At 44.4% G+C, this 16,817-nt stretch overlaps 1 protein-coding gene across 1 annotated transcript in view; it reads left to right on the plus strand.

Moving 5' to 3' along the window:
• The window catches only part of BEND5 (BEN domain containing 5), a 1,382,785-nt gene that overhangs the window by 1,354,037 nt on the left and 11,931 nt on the right, over positions 1–16,817 (plus strand). The window lies entirely within an intron of this gene.

Below are 16,817 nucleotides of genomic sequence, written 5' to 3' on the forward strand. Positions count from 1 at the left end.
TACAATCTGAATCTGACTCTCTCTCACTCTGGCTTTTATTCCTCTCCCATTCCAGCTCAAAGCGGTACTTTAGTTCAGCTTGCTTACGCTTCTTTCTTCCCCTTGATTGCTTTCTGCACTTTCTTTATTTGCCCATATTGGCTTGCTTTTCCGCAAAGTTTATTTATTGCTAGCTAGCGCATATAAATGCTCAGACATACATTCAATTACCTTTGAACAATTTCCATTTACTTTCTATTTTTTGTTTTTCTCCTGTTCAATTTCATCCCAGGTACCACATTCTCCAGAGTGTGTTCAACTGACATGCACTCTTCTTCTAGTTCTTCTTTAATTAAGGACTTGCACTAAATTCTGGTCAATGGAATTCAGGTGCTATCTTTTGGTCTGTATAGCTTCTGCTCGGATTCTAAATTTACCCAAAAGCACAGAGAAAGGGGTGGTGGGGTGGTGGGTGGATATATCTTTGCAATCAAATAAACATTTCTTTACTTTTTCCCATATAGGTCTTGCTAAAGTTGGGCTTTATGCATAATGCTACTGTTGTACATTGCACAGAAAAAAAAACACTTCAGCCATGGATTCTCAGAATCTTTCCTGCCCAGATGTGCTTTTGTACCAGGGACAAAAAAAACTACACAACTACTTTTGCTAAGATTCAGTTTCTATGATTATGTTCAGTCTTTGATTCTGCTCAGTCTCTCCCCGCTCCCACAAACCACCATCTGAGATCCTACTTCTCATGTACAGCATAGGCCTCAAACATTCTTGGTAGCAGACATTATAACACCCAAGACTAAGGGGTTCATCACATGGAGCTTTTATCCTGCCACTGAGATGGCTGTCATCTCATGGCTATCCTCCAGGGTGTCTCCTGCAATTTTCCCCAGCCTATCCCGTGTTTTCCTAAACGCAATAAATGTGGTATTTTTTCCACCCCATGGAACAGGAGTGGCATGACCTCCCTGTGAAATTCTCCAGTAGCGGAAGAAACTGCTCTATCTGCCTGCTGTGGGTGTTTGTTTTCAGTTGCTGGGGGTGGCGCGGTCAGGATGGTGAAGGCATTGAGGATGGGGAGCAGGCGTGCAGGAGCAGATTTGACAGGCTTGAGGGCAAGAATCGCCTGTTGATTGCAACTAAGGATGGCAGAGAATTCCGTCATGGACTCCAATGAGGCTGGATTCTTTAGAACACCCTGGAGGATAACGATTCCGCCCGAGTCCATGGCAGAATGGAGCACTTACCTCTGCCTTCCTCTGGAATCCTCAGGAGCCGGATCCTCCTTGCAGGCGGTGATCCTGTGGAGCCCCCGGCCAGCTCTGGAGCACCAGCAACATGGCCGCCATTGCCGTATCGCTGGCTGAGGGGGACTGTCTCCGGACACAAATGACGTCCAGTATGCCATTTGCGGCCATAAAGGTCTTCAATTAAGGTAAATGCAGCCATAAATGGCTGCATTTAGCTAAACCTAAGACCTTTACGGCTGCAAATGGTGTAGCGGACGCCATTTGCATCCCTGCTTTTTCACACGATAGGCTATGCAAATATTTGCTGTATCACTGGCGCTTTGGAGCCAGCTGGTGGCTCCGCGGAATCACCGTGGAGTGGAGCCGGCCGGCCAGGATTCCAGGGGGAGGAATCCTGGAGCAGCAGGTAGGGAATCCGCCCATCCCTAATTGCAACTCCTACCTCCGCTCAAGTCTTGCTGGGGAAGGACTTCCCACAGTTCCCAGGTGCCTGCCATGTAATGCTTGAGCACATTTCTCAGTTGGAGGGAGAAGAGGGTAAAATGCCTCCCTGCAACGAAGGGAGACACATCTGATCCCCCACCCCGCCAAGCTCAGAAGCAACAGCCCTCTGTTGATTCAGAGCACCCCATCAAGTTCAATGGGGCTTACTCCCAAGTAAGTGTGCCAAGGAGTGCAGACTTACAGGGTGATCTTATGTCTACTCAGAAGTAAATCTCATTGTGTTCAATGGGGTTTACTCACATGTAAGAGGTTTCCTGGGGGCTGCAAGAAAACAGTACAGAAGAAGTTAAGCTATGAAAACAAGGCTCCCCCCCGCCCATCCTTTGCACACATGCCAGGGAGGTAGGAAGGCACTGCCTCAGTTCAAACCAGTGGCTGCCATGTAAAGAAGCCCTTCCTAATCCCACAAAGAAACCCAAAGCAGGAAGCTCTGGAAAGGATGTGGATTTTTGCCGGGGGGGGGGGGAGGTTGCTTAATGTAGAAAAACCCTAAGAACCACTGCTCTTTCCTGGTTCCATGCTCTTCTGTGTGTAGTCAGCCCTTCCTTAAGGCAGACAGTCATCCAGGGACCCTTCAGGAGACGATGGACACAGTTTGAGGGAGAGAGGGAAAGAGAGAGAGCCCAGAGAGAATTATCTGTAAAAACTGTTACCCACCAGGAAATTATATCCAAATCTGCTTTACTTTAAAATGAACCCTAAGAAGTGGGAGCAGGAGCCTTGAAGTTGCCCATCAACAGTTAGCACGTGGGCAGCAGGCAGAGCAGGGCACACAGGTCACCTAGAACATCTCTACACCAGCCTAAAATCCCACATTTAAAACAGAGCTTTCTGCTTCCATTTTAAATGCAGGATCACAACACTCACTTTACATGCACTTCCTTCTCACCCTCCTTCCCCCCCTTCTCTGAGTCTTCCATATGTTTCATTGGTCTAGCTCCTCTTCTTGCAGCTTTTCCTTTTTCACAGAGGGAACTCATGCAGAACAAGTGGGGTAATTTAATACCTCATTATCTCCAATCTATTTAAAAACAGAATAAACGTCATTTAGTGTGGGAGACACCCTGGAGGTTAACGGTATCATCTAAAGAGCCTGCAAACTTCCATGAGGGAGCAATCCCAATAGCAGGATAAAAGCTCCATGTGAAGAAGCCCCTAGTCACAGTCTTCCCCACTATGATGAGATGCCTTGTATTCCTATTTAAATTACAGTAATTATTTCTAATGTGCATGTCTGTGTATAAATTAGCATGGGCACATTTTATGTAAATATGTGTCTTCTTTGTCCTCCTTTTTGTGATGCATTTCCTGAGGGGGGGGGGAAATGTGTAAGTGGCCACCCTAAACTGTGCTGTTACTTTCACTGCCCACTGATAATGTGCTATCATAAAACCGATGAACTGTTGGGTGGGTGGTGAAGTGCTGGCACTTAGTCCAAGCCATCCTGTGTCACTCATTAACAGATTAGTGGTGTGACAGCCTTTCTGTGCATTTTAGGGACTGTCAGTCCTTTATAAGTTGCTGACTGCTGTCTCTCTAGGGTGTGAGAAGGGCATAGAGTGCATCACTGTATTTGGAATCCTAGAGCCAACCAGTCTGAGAACATCATCTGATCCAACAATCTTGTCTATTGCATGCTGTGATAGTGTTATCTGACCCCAGAATTTTGTTTCTCGTCTGTAAGATAGAGCTTTTCTACATGAGGCATTTATTATGCGTTCATCATTCTCTACTCATGTTTGTTACGGGTTCTTTAGACAAAGTTACAACCCTCCAGTTTTGCTTCTGTGTCCAACTAGCTTTTGGGATAAGTATTGTTAGAACAGGGAAAATGCAGCATTTAATTATGAAAGCAAAAGAGACTGATTTCTTCACTTGTGTATTTCCGCTATTCTACTATACCACAGTGCCACCTAGAGGTTATGTGGCAGAAATGCAGGAAAGGAAACACTCTTCATGTAGTGCTCGGATCTCAATTCTGTGACAGAACCGAAAGTAGATACAGCAGATTACGAGCTTTTCTACATGAGCCTGTTAGTGCGAGCCCCGTATTGTTCAGAGTAATCTGTTTCCTGTGGGTTTTTCGATATCCCCGCTGCCTCATTTGGCTCTTCTCTTTCATGGCCCTGGCCTCAACCTCATAGTCAGAGGAAGAGGATGTGCTGGCCAATCCTGAGGCTGCTATGCTACCAGATGAAAAGCTGGACCAAGCCCCCAAGACACTGAGCTAGAGTCCGCTGAAGTGGAACCAGGACCTTCATATGCCCCTTTTCCGAGCCAAGTACCTCCCACACTACCTCGCCAGTCCAATGGCACAGGTAGGGGCACCAGGCCATAGAGCAGGGACTGGAAATGTGAGCCCTCCAGATGATGTTGAATTGCAACTCCCAACATCCTTTTCCCTTGGCTATGCTGGCTGGGGCTGATGGGAGCTGGAATCCAGCAACATCTGGAGGGACACATGTTCCCCACCCCTGCCAGAGAGTCAAGAAGCACCTGTCCCTAAGCCAGAAGGCTGGCCCCTTAAGAGTCTGCAGTTTTCCAGCAAAGAGGGTGGGATGTAGGAGAGCTGGACTTTGGAAGCTCAGAAGGCCTCAGTTCACTTCAGGCTCTTATCAGAGCAAGTTGCTCACTCAGAGTTATCTGTGAGGTTACCTTGCGGGCTTCTTGTTGGGACCAGGACAGGACATCCTCCTCCTTTCCCAGTAGCTCTCATGGTCATTTCTCCGTTGGCCCTCTGCGGTCATGAATGCATTTGTCTTGTGAATGCTGCTGTCTGCTCTCCTCCTGCCATCCCCTTGCCACCTTGTCCCCTTTCCAAATTCAAAAGCATTTCACTCATTGCAGTTCCAACAAAGCTCGAGATAATGTTGTTTGGGGTTATAAAAAATAGGATCTAAAAAGTGTCTACTTTCTTCTTAAGTCTGCCAAATGGTTATTTAGATCCACTGTGTTGACTGGAACTTTCAACTCTACCCTGGTGTTCCGTTGCCTAGAGAAGCACTACATTTGATTCATTGGTTTGAGATGCACTGTCTGGATGTCAGTTAAGCCTGAACTGGCAATGCTTCAGTTGCCTGAGTATAACTAGTATTCCCAAAACTGTAATACTCCCTCACATAAGAAATGCATTGAAATCATTCTGAGAAAATGCTGGCCGCCATATCGGTCAGGTTTTCCTCCTCCTCCTCAACATAGGCAAGCAGACCTCAGGCCTGGGAGCCAAATCCAGCCATCCTGGGGCCGCACTCTGGGCCTCCAGATGGCCACTCCCCCTTCCCGTAGCACCACCCTCTTTCCCCCAATCTTTGCTTGGCTTTGTATCATTTTTCCCCATGCTAAAAAGGTTGATATGCCTCTCCCAAGTCTTAGTTACTACCAAGAAGAGCTTTAAGCTAAAATATGCTATGTTTTTTCGTAATTTGATCCTACCCCCTTTGCCTTCAGCCACACCCACCACTGGAATGCCACCTCCAAGAGCTTCTCCTGAATAGAATTTGGCCGTCAGGCTGAAAGAGGTTCAACACCCCTGACATATGTTGATACTAAATGAATGAGACCACTGAGTCTCATTGAGATGCTGTATGTGGTGTTGTGGCCTGAATCAGCTCTCCAGTTGTCTCTAATATCCACAGAACAGTTTCTCATTCTAAGCTAATATTAGCAGACAGACACCATAGATAATGAAGGAAGAGAGATAACACAAAGTGTTGTGAAGCAGACAACAGTAATGAGGGGAGCTTTCCCCTCATTTTAATTCCGACCTTCCCTTACAGAATACCTTTCTTACCACCTCCCCTTTGCCCCATATTTACAGCAACAGAATTATGAGAGCCTGGCCTCTTGAATTATTCTCTCTTCCCTGATAAAACCTTAAATCTTTTTAAAAGATTGCTTGTTTTAATTGAAAAAAAATCAATCAATCTGTAACCTTCCCCATCCTAAAGTAAATAGCCCCACAAGCAGTAAATAATCTGTAGACACGCTTTCAGCAATAAAGAAATAAATAATTCTGAATCTGTTGTATCCAAGTTGATCTCCAGGCTTTAAATCACTGTGCTTTGCACTGAGCTCAGCCAAAATACTAAACACACTGAAGCACGACCATTACTTAGGGACTGTAAGTCTTTTTTTAAAGGTACAGCATCAAAGGCTGCCATACTTTTCCCTAGGGGAGCTCTATCGTGATAGAGTCTGCTGGGTTTTTGAAAGCAAATTGGCTTCCATTCCACTTCATCTGCTCTTACATTAAGGGTGAAGAAAGTGCTTTAGACATAGGAAGAGTTGAGTCATCAAGAAAATAGGCAGGAACAAGTGGAACAGCATTCCCAAGAGGTTTCTAAGAAGAGAATGGATGACCATCTATTAGGTATTTTATAAGTTTGGCAATCCCGATTTGGAAGAGGTTTAAACTGGATAAGCCATGAGATCCTTTCCATTCTTGTGATTCTATGAAAGCATGGTCCAACACCCAATGAAAAGCCTGAACAGTTTTCTACTTAATTCAGTCCGGGTCCTCAGACATAAGATTTCCTAACATTTTTTCAGTCAATCTGTTCCATTTCAGTTCAGGTGTCAAGTAGCATTTACTAAGGTAATTCCTCACTGTTTCTTTGTGATGCATTGTACTAGTGTCTTTCATCATACAGACCTTTTGAACACTACCCCTGATTTCCAGAGATGGTTTTGTGATTACAAGGGGATTTGTTTCTTCTTTGTTCAAGATCTGGTAGCCCAAGGCCACACTTAAATTGACATATTTGTGTTATGGGATGGGTGGTATCGTAGTATGGCATTTCCATGAACTCAACTGTATATGTTGGAACAGTTCAGCACTGGCTAATGACTGGCAACTAATTTCAGGCCCCTTTCTTATTTCACCAAAAAATGACTACGGGCTGTATTCTTACTCGCACTCACCTAAGACAAAGTTCCTTTGAACTCAATAGGACTTACTTCTGAATAGATATGCATAGGAGTGCATTGGAAAAGGATCCCTTTTTTATCTAACTTGCAGGGTGTAGAGGGTGATTAGAAACCACTTTGTGCAATCATCCTGTAAGAACATAATTTTGAAGGATAAATCATAGCTCCTTACAATGTGCTGTGGGAAAGGCTTATATTAAAAATACATAAATATATTAAAACACTGTGCAAACAAATATATCTCCCCTACTTTATGTAGTCACAGTGCTTCTGAAGGTGACTTCAGAACAACTATCTGAAAATAGAAAATTAGTATACCAAGGCTAGGCTACAATTGTTCTGTGACATGTGAGTTTTCTATATGTAGGTACGTTGGGGCATATTCACATGTGTGTGAATTGTGCATTCTGAAATTTCAGGAAGACGATAGCACAGGATTCTACTGCAAGTGTAGCTTAGCCCTAAATCTCATATGATCAGAGCAAGCACCAGGTTTGAGGGGGCCCTGAACAAAATGCCCACACACACTAACCTGCAAACTTATCGGGGTGGGGGGAGTGGGGTGGGTGATGGTGCTGCAGTGGACAGCAGCAAGGCTAGAGGGCAGCACTTAGGCTGTCATCTGAATTTCCCCAGAATGTCTCTGATTGGGGCCCAGAGGCATTCTGGGGAAATAAAAATGGTGGGGGCTGCAGCTGCCTCACTGGTACTTCTCTTTGGAGTGCCAGGTCATTTTTTAAAATGGTCTTTTTAAAGACGGCAGGCAGCAGCAGCAGTGTGCCTTTTGGGGCCCATGGAGCTCAGCATTTGCCCCACCAGTGTTTGCCCAACCATGCCCATAGTTTGCACAAGTGCATGCTTCCTGCACTGTACTACTACAGATCACAGGTGAATGAATACCTGTCTTTACGCTATCGTTTTTTAAAACACACACATAGCCTATTTCTTATGCAAATGACAAAAATGTATTCCTAGACCAGGAGAGAAAAATCTTCTTCCCAGTAAACACCTCGATTTATGTAATGGTAAAGTGACTTTCCAACAAAGCTGGCATATTCAGTAGAGCAGCTACATCTTGTGTTTGCTCTTTCTCAGCATGCACCTGCCTCCCTCTTCCCTCTCCTCTCTTCTCATAATGCTTGCATAAACAAAGAAGCACATAGGTCTGCCAAATGGCACCTCCAGCCTAGAAGGTTCTTAATCCTCTTAGGGGATAGACTTGGACGAGTTCCATAAACGAATAACCCAGCCAATCGCATTTCAAGTTGATGGAGGTGCTGTCCTCTAGAAGAGACATAAAAGTTAAGATCCAATCCATTTGATAGAGACCCCCACAGGACTTATCAAATATTGAACGGGGCTGCTAACTGGCTTTGCCCTTGTCAAATCCTTATCACTGCAGAAGCCTCACTTACTGTGGAATAGAAATGACACAACAGATCTTATGAAAATGAGACTGCGGGTTTGAAAGGAGTCTAATTATTTCCGATAATTGCCACTGCTTGGCAAAACAGGGAATGGAAAGTCAGCCCACAGTCTTAAAAGCAGAATGACCCTGCATTTTAAAAAGCAAAACAAGCTGAAGGATGGATCATAATGCCACTGGTCTCTGCAGAGGTGACATTATTAAATGATCAGTGAGCTATTAAAGCTACAGTGCTTAGTATCTCCCCTAAAGATGCATAGTGCTAACAGGTTTCCAAATTGAGGTTTTTATTGCCAGAAGAAGGCTCTGTGTGCAGTTCTTGAAGCTGTGATTACAGGGAATGGTTGCGAACAGACTGACACTAAACAGGAGCAACAAATCTTCTTGAGCGAATACTCGCAATGGATGGCTCCCCTAAGTGTTTCAATATGACAGCAAAGGGTACTATAGAAATTGAAAGAATACTGCATAATAAGAAACTGAAACTAAATAAGAAGCTTGGGGATTTGGCTTGGATTTAAATAAGAACCAAGATTTTATGTGCCCTTATCTGACCATTTGGGATGAGTAGAAGTGGGCAGCTGATAGCTTTACAGGAAATTGATATCCTTTCCATGGAGTTTAAGGTGATCTCTTTCCGTATTCCTGTATTCCTTCCAGTGCTGCTCACCAGCAGAGAAGAGTCTGCTACCACTGTTGCTTCTCTTAGAGCAAGTTTCTCACCATTTCTTTTTGACCAGAAAAGAAGATGGAAGTAGAACACTAAGCGAACAGCCACCATGAGAGCTGTAATGACATTAGGACCCAAAGTGTTTTGTGAGTGAGCGTATGAAGGGAAGACATTCTGGGTAAAGCTGGCAGAAAACTTTGGGCATCGGCCAGTGTTCATTCCATTGTAGCGAGAGCTGCATTGTGTTAAATAAAGTGTTTTCTTCCACAATTGAGTCTCCTCTGGCATAATTTTATAAAGTTTTCAGCTGCAAATATTACATGGCGTAGGTGGAGAAACTGAATCAGTGAAGCAAAAAAAGAAAAGAAAAACTAACCAAAGTCTTCAAGCAAGTTGGTGTTGAAGGAGATGCTGCAGAGAACTGGAGAAACTGGAAATATGGGCTGTGTTTCCATGACAACGTAAGCGTGAAGCAAACAAAGGAATACCGGATTTTTCATGGAATTGGAATAGCTCCATGCAGGGCTCCACGAAGGACTGCACCACACCATGATAAGTTGCTGACAGAAAAATACTTCCAGGTGGGGTGGGGGGTATTGGAAGTGAATGTCATCAGACTGGCAGAGGCTTCTCAACCAATAAGAGAGGCTCCCCCTCCAGACTCTACTCCCCTAAATGGCAATCTCGGGAACAAGCTTCATTGACCACAACAGGAATTACTTCTGAGTAGACTTCCTGGACCTATGCCCAATTCCGCCCATGTTTTTTCCTTTCCCTCTAAGCACCAGGATTCCGCATTAGCAGGCACCCCTGAATAAATGTGCTATCGCGCGATAGCACAAACACGTGATAGTGCACTTTCAGGAACAAGCCTCGTTGACTACAACAGGAGTTAGCAGCAACCCTGTACTAATGCGCTATTGTGCGATAGTGCAAATGCATGTTAGTGCTATTGTGCAATTGAGTGATAGAGCGATAGCGAGATACTGATGTAGAGGGTATGCATATTGATGGAAGAACCGTGCAACAGTGTTATAATGAGATAACGCCTCATTATAACATTGTTATAATACGAAAACTGGACTATGATGCTTGCAGTATTGGTTTCCAGGTCAAAAGGACACAAAGGAATGTTAGCCCTGGATCCTGGAGAAGCAACCTGAGACAAACCTGCTCCAAAATGGCAGTGAAACTTCTGGAAAACAGGGAGGGAAAGGGTTGGGTCACTGAGGTCATGGGCAGGTGAACAACACACCCCCATGGGCAGGACTATGATACCGACACAAGTGCGGGTGATGGAACACACCCAACAGGACCATAACGGAGCTGAAGTAAAGAGGAAAAGTCAGACTATAACCAGTCTCAGAAGAGCTGGTTTTTCCACAATAAACTCTGGGGTGGCTGCTGGATGGCCACAATGTCATGTATCCCTGTCCCTAACAACCTCCACACACAGCCAGTTCAGAGTAAATTGCTCATGGAAACATGCCCAAGGACTTCAGTTGTAATGCATTGCAAGTGGAGCAGAGAAGAAGTATGGGAGACTTCAGTGGGCACCATTTCTTCATGTGACTGGTGAAGAAGCAAGATAATTATTTTAATAATTTTTCAGTTTGATGACAATGCAGATAAGGGGGACTATCAAGATTTGATGAAGCTGAAAAGAAATATTACTAAAAAAGGCACATTTCTTTCACTTGAAATCAAAGTGAAGATTAAAGCTCTTATCATAAACTTCTGAATTTGGGAAGCTGTGTAAATCATTGTTAAAGACTGCATTTTATGTGGCATAGTCAAGCAGAGTGAAATCCAGATAACTGAGAGACAGAATTAATCCTAGAATGTGCAGTGAATATATGCAACGCAGAGGAAGTGACTACAGAAAGGGCTGAAGGCAGTAGAAAAACAAATGGATGCTGTACTATAGAAGAAACCAGTATATTAGCAGGAGCAGAACTGTTTACAGTCCTTGATACTGGGCTGTGCACTGCTTTGGTCTGAATCCCAAAGCACATTGGGCTGAAGCGGTGTGGTTCCAGAATGGGTCAGGATCAGGCCGAAGCACTCCAAAGTGGGTTGGATCACTCCAAAGTGCTTCAGGGGTGCTTTGGCTCGATGCGGACAGCTGCCCTGCCCAGTCGCATGAGCTGCCCGCTCCTTACCTGGACCCTGAGGAGCACCTGCAGCTGTCACCGTCTTGGAGGGGGCCGCTGTTTTCTTTCAAAATGGCAACTCTTCTGCCAGTAAAAGGAGTTGCCATTTAAAAAAAAAAGGCGACTCCCTTATAGAGGCCTATGGCTGCAAGCGCTCCCAACAAGTCCAGGTCTAAGGAGTGGAGGCGTCTCTCATGGCTCGGTGGTGGAAGGGGGAGCATGGGGGGGCTCACACAGTGGCAGCGGGGGGATTCACTCAGTGAGTGAGTGAGGGGGGGTTCCCGACTTTGGGTCTCTAGATCTTGCTTCTGATCCAGAGTCCAAAGCGGGTCAGCCCGGCTCCAGAGGAGGCTGAGGCGAGTTGGGGCTTATTCAGGACCCCTGAAGCAGCCTTCGAAGCATGTCAGGGAGGCTGTGCACAGCCCTACTTAAGTTACCAGTAGTGTATTTTGGCAAATAAAGTTGGATGACAAAAATTGCAAGCTGTATATGTCCAATAAGCCTTTTGGAAGGTACTGTTTTACAGAATTACCATTTAGTGTTTCTTCAGTTCCAGGGGTGAAGTGAACCAAAGGCAAATCCAAGAGGTATTTTATGATATTTATGACATCACATGTTACACAGATGATACCCTGGTGTATGGGGAAAGCAGCCAAGGACAGAGGGCTTTTCTACATGAGGCATTTATCGTGCACTCGCCATTCCCCCTACTCCCAGTTGTTTACAGGTTCTTTAGATAACATTGTGATTCTCCAGTTTGACTTCTGTGCCTAACGAGCATTCTTGGCGAGTTTTTTAGAGCAGGGAAAATGCAGCATTTAACTGTGAAAGTGATAGAAACCACTTTTTCACTTGTGTATTTGTGTTATTCCATTATACCACAGTGCCACCTAGAGGCTATGTAATGGAAAAGCAGGAAAGGAAATACTCTTCATGTAGCGCTCAGATCTCAATTCTGCCATGAAACTGAAAGTACATACAGTAGATTAACAGCTGATTAAGAGCCTTGTGTAGAACAGCTCATAATGAGAGGCTGAAATGAGTTCTAGTCAGGTGTCAAATGAGGAACCTGAAACTGAATAAAAAATGCAAATTTGTCATGGTGAAATAAATAACCAAAGAAGAGTTAAAATCTGATGCAGCCCCCTATGCAAAGGAGGGGTGCTTATCTCTTTCTCCATTGGCTATTTTTCTTATCAAAATTATCCATTCCAAGCTGCTTTTTGTCCATAGGGGAAAATTATATTTGTATGTGTCCCCTCATAGGGCAAAAAGCAACTGGGAAGAAGTTTTGATAAGAAAATGATCTGCAGGAGAATAATTTCTCTCCCCTGCATTTGAACATCTAATCCAGATTAGATTTACCAGAATGTCATTGATTTTGTTTTGTTTTAAAATTCTTGTATGCCACTTTGAGTATACATTACATAGAACAGCAGAGTGGAAATTTTGGAATACATAAATTACTATAGCTGCTCTTATTTTTTTTAAAGCAACCCTGGGAGAAAACATTCATGCAACTTTTATGATGTGAAAGAAGTAGTACCTACATGAGTTACAGAATTAGCAACTGCACTGTTCCAGAAAGGTCCACTTATTCCATATGCTTCCAAAGGATTGACAACTAACTAGTGATGGGCGGATCACTTACCCCATTCCGGCTGGGGGGGGGTCCTCAGGGGTGGGAGGTGATCCGTTCTTCCCCCCAGAATCCATCCAGGCTGGCTCTGCTCCACGTTGATCCTTTGGAACCAGCCACCGGCTACAGCCATTGCCATGCCGTATCGCTGTGCTAAGTCTCCAGACGCAAATGGCATAGTGGGCACCATTTGCGGCTGTAAAACTGTTAGATTAGCCTAAGTGCAGCCATTTACGGCTGCATTTAGGTTAATCTAACAGCTTTACAGCCGCAAATGGCGTCCACTACGCCATTTGCGTCCCTGTTTTTCACGCGATAGGCTACGTAAATATTTGCATAGCCTATCGCATGAACAGGGATGCAAATGGCATCCACTACCATGCCATATCGTCATTGCCATGCCGTATCACCAGCGATGCGGAGCAGGCGGCCGGCTCCACAGGATCAATACATGGAGGGAGCCGACCCGGATGGATTCCGAGGGGAGGCGGAGGTGAGTGCTCCGTTCTGCCACGGGCCCCTGGAATCTGGCCTCATTGGGGTCCGTGGTGGAATTTCCCCCCCCCATCCCTACAACTAACCCACAATAACTATGCTCAAGTAAAAAAATAAATGTTGGCAATAGTATTTGGAAGCACAGAATTCCACAGATTCATCTATGAAAAAACGGTGAGTGTGGAGACAATACCAACCATTAGAGACAATTGTCAGAAAAACTTCTACAAACCCAAAGGTGGCAATTAGTGTGGGCTGCAGATTTTTGAGGGCCCTTGGACAAGATACCCTCAATGTGCCCCCTCCCTCAATGAGTCTACCTTCTCACTGCACTTGTCACCAGACCAGCTGCTGTTGCTCCTCATCCTCTTTCTCATCATTGCTCCCACTTGCTGGCTTGACAGGCAGAGAGCCAGTGAGCAAGTGGGCAGTAGGGTCTACTGCTCCTCCTCCTGAACACCACTGTTGTCTGGGGGAGAGCAAGAAGTAGGTGAACAAGCTGATTGCAGTGGTGAAAACGAAGCACAACTCCAGGAGACTCTTGTCAGTAGGCCCCTGCTGGCATGTGGGCCCTTGGCAGGTGCCCAACCATGCCTACTTTGATGCTGGCCCTGATGGCAATGTGTGCTCAAATTGAAGTCTTGGTACAGTCAAACCATCAGAACACATCTGGGATTGGCATTTGGGGTGGGTTAGGGTATTTTAGAAAACGTTTTTATTATAGAATTTTATTGTTTTAAACTGTTTTATTATACGCTGTACATCGCCCAGAGTGGCTGGGTGACCAGCCAGATGGGCAATTAATAAATTTAATAATAAAATAAAAATAAATAATAAACACACACACACCCCGAACCCATGTTGCCTTTTGAAATTCCCCAAAGACCTTGAGTGAAGAGCCTAGAAATTGGCTTAGTTTTTCAGCTTAAATTCAAATATCCTCTCCTGGTTGAATCAAACTATGAAGCTTGAGGACATCACAAGAAAATATATAAAAAAATAGGAAGCCATTTTGGCCCATTAGAAAAAATGAAAAAAATCTCCAGTAGGGCAATACCTTTATTAGGAAATAAAGCATCCTGGGAATATGATTAAAGGGTAGTATAAAACTCAACAACAGCAACAAAATTAGGACCAACCAAAATGTCACAAAAGAGCGAGCAAGCTTTTGAATTCTTCAGAACTCTTCATCACGCTGGATGTTAAGCCAAACAGGAGAGGCATGATATAAAAACCACAAAGTTTGCAATTTGTAACAGTCTTATGATGTAGTGCTGGAGGAGTTGTGCAGATTTAATTAGATTATCCTCAAGTAAATCAGTAATCAAACACTGCAATCTATAATTAAATGCCAGTACACCAAAAGTGGTTGTGAAAGACACCACCCCTCCATTTTGCTTTATAGACTTCAGATTAAAAATAATGGGACTTTTCATGCTACATCAAACCTAGTATTTCCTGAGTCCAGTTATGCCATGCCAGAGAAGTATTTAAACAGGAAAGATGATTTTGAAGAAATCTGATCTGGACAACACAGAGACCTGTACCTTAGCCTATTGGATTGTAGAACCACATCTTGGGTGCCAAAATTGTTGCAATTACAATAGGTTAGAGAAGACATGGGCACACCTGAAGTTGAGAGCTTTTCTTGATGAGGCTTTTATTATGCACTTGGCATTCCTCAGTTGCGAAAGTTTGCAGGGCTTTTAGATGACATAGTCATTCTCCAGTGTTATTCCCATCATTTATTTTCCTGTGGTTTTTTTTTCTGAATGGGGAAAATGTGGTATTTTTGTGACAGTGAAACAAAACCAATACTATCCACCAGTGTAGTTGCACTATGAGGAAAGAGAAACAGAAGCATTTAAATGGCAAGGATGTAATGCCTCTATCTCCTCTGCATGTGGAAAACCTCATTACCAACCATAAAAATGAAATGTGGAGAGCTGTAAAAGTGACTGAGCAATGTATGATCCCAAGACCACATTTGTTCAGATTGATTATGGAGATTTCTACAGGAGACCTGCGCAGCACTAAACATCTTAGGTAAAGTAATCCCAAACATACAGACACACTTCATGGTGGGATGGGGAATATTGTGGACCTGGGCGGAAATTATATGACTTTCAGATGGCGCCGCGGAGGGTTTCACAAAGCTGAGCCATTGCTCCAAGTGGTCGTTTGGCTGTGCTCAGCAGGCTGTCTGTCAAGTGCTTTGAAAATGTGGGCCAGAAAACCCCATGGGAAGAATTCTACATGATAACATAGCAGCATTCCCAAGGGCATTCCTGAGGGGAAAATATGTTTGCCCCCATGGGCTCCAAGTGGTTGGCCATGAGGCCAACCAAGCCATGAGGCCAACCAAGCCTCCTGGGCAAAGAGTCCCACAATTTAGATGTAGCTACAGAGAAGGCCTTTTCTCTTCTTCTCATCAACTGAGCTTCCACCACAGTTGTGGCATAGAGAAGGGCCTCTCCATCAGATCTGGGGGGGAAGCAGTTCTGGCGAGCACCTGCACTGAAACTTTGTATTCAGTTTTGCTAAAAGTTGCACAATATTAAGTAAAATTTATTTGCCCCACACTTCAGTCTCCTCTGTCATCATTTTATAAAGTTTACTGGGGGAATAGAGTCCTCTTGATTGAGCATGGTGTCTTCTTCCACATTCCTTAAGCCAGCTAGGAGTACTGGGCCTTCTGTACTACTGAGTATCCTTTGGGTCATGGACTGAAGGGCACTCCTAGATTTTACAGGTTAGGTTAGGTCAGCCTTCTCCAACCTGGTGCCCTATAGATGTGTTGGAATACAACTCCTAGCAACACACCTGGGGTGTACCAGGTTGGGGAAGGCTGGGTTAGGTCACTGAGGTGTGACTGTGTGAGGTGCCATAGGTCTCAAAACATGGTCAGCTGTGATTTGGTTTAGCACCTTACCTACTCTTGGGAGCTGGCAATCCTAGAATATTTTATTTTCAGTCCTGCTTTTTGACCCAGAGAATTATACATTCCAGTGCTGGTAGCCATATGGCACTCTCTGTACTAATGCCCTGCCCTGCCCTGACTCCTGCTCCAGTTTCTAGCATCCCCTACCCTACTTCTATCTTCAAGCCTCCTCCCTATGGCCTGTGTTAATTGAATCTGACCCTGTAATGGATGCCAGGGCCTTGATTAATGACCACCGTTTGTTAGGTCTGAACTAGCTGGAATAGTTCCAACAATGGCTACTTGCATGCTGGTTGATAAAACTGTGAAACGTTGTGGTTGTACATCTTAATATAATCCAGCTCTAGACATATTCTTCATTAACTTGTCTGTCTCATTTCTGAAGTCAAGGCAAACTACTCATGACAAACAATGTTGATTATGAGCTGACGTCAAACTTTACTTGAAGCAATTACAGTGTTTTTGTTTCTAATTAACCTTCCTCAGTTTTAACTGTAAGCTCAGTTATCTTCAAGAGTTGGAGGCCTTGTTCTCACAATCGGCAAATGAGGTGGTAAATCTAGACGGTGCCACTTGAGAGTGCAGGTGGGGGCTCTCATGACTGAATGATACATAGAAAAAACCCTCTGCATGTAGAAAACTAAGTTAGGTGGAGGGTTCTAACAGCCTTCTCCCTGACATGCTATTTTCTATATGTAGCTATGTTTATTATTTGGGCAGAAGTGTGCATGTGGGGGGTGGGGGGATTCCATCGCGTGAGTCCCCACCTACAGTCTAAAGTGGTACAGTCCAAGCACAGGTTTACTCCTTTTTCTGTAT

The sequence above is a fragment of the Heloderma suspectum genome, chromosome 4, assembly GCF_057233095.1.
Source record: "Heloderma suspectum isolate Gila_16-S chromosome 4, 16-S_ref, whole genome shotgun sequence".
In the NCBI taxonomy this organism is placed as follows: domain Eukaryota; kingdom Metazoa; phylum Chordata; class Lepidosauria; order Squamata; family Helodermatidae; genus Heloderma; species Heloderma suspectum.